The sequence below is a fragment of the Suncus etruscus genome, chromosome 1 (genome assembly GCF_024139225.1).
Source record: "Suncus etruscus isolate mSunEtr1 chromosome 1, mSunEtr1.pri.cur, whole genome shotgun sequence".
Taxonomy (NCBI): domain Eukaryota; kingdom Metazoa; phylum Chordata; class Mammalia; order Eulipotyphla; family Soricidae; genus Suncus; species Suncus etruscus.
This window is the reverse complement of record NC_064848.1, coordinates 132,910,662-132,911,339: the sequence shown is the minus strand read 5'-3', so window position 1 is coordinate 132,911,339 and position 678 is coordinate 132,910,662. Positions and strand designations below refer to the sequence as shown.

Genomic DNA, 678 nt, shown 5'->3' with positions numbered 1-678 from the left:
GTGCTTGCTTTCGTAGCACATATACTAAAATTGGAATGATAGAGAAGATTAGCATGGCCCTTGTGCAAGGATGATGAGGAAATTCGTGTAGCATTCCATATTAAAAAAAAAGAAGTGGACTGTGATTTAACTAAGAAGTTAACTCATAAAATTTAGATGCACTTTATCTAGATTATTTCCCTACTATAAAAATATTTTAATTGAGATTATTCCTAGAGATAATAGTAAATAATATATCTTATATTTATATTGTGAAGTAATTAAAATCTTTACCAAGTCTGTGGAAGTTTCCAAAGTCAATTGACCTTATTAAGTTTGTTAAGTTAAAACCAATTTTTAACTGATCAGCAAATTCATGTCATGGTCATCTTAAAAAAATCTTGAAAGAAGGGCCAGAACAATATACCAATATTGGTTTATAATTGTGAATTTATGAGCTATTTAATGTAAAAAATATTTCAATAAACATTTTACCAATTTTAAATGATTAAAATGATTAAAGAAGATGCACATAAGCAATAAATATAATCTTAAAATAAAGAAGATACTTGTCATGATACTTCATGACAAAAGAAATTTCAAAGGCTAGAACTGCCACACTTATATTAGAGAAAATAAAATTCTCTCCAATAAATAAGATAGCAAGACACAAAATTGGACATCGTAAAAGTATAATGA

General features: G+C 26.7%; 1 non-coding gene across 1 annotated transcript; it reads left to right on the top strand.

Annotated features, from left to right (window-relative positions):
• LOC126028409 (U6 spliceosomal RNA) lies at positions 1-105 on the top strand. Its single transcript, XR_007502429.1, has one exon. It is a non-coding gene; the product is annotated as a U6 spliceosomal RNA (small nuclear RNA).
• Positions 106-678: the final 573 nt, after the last annotated feature.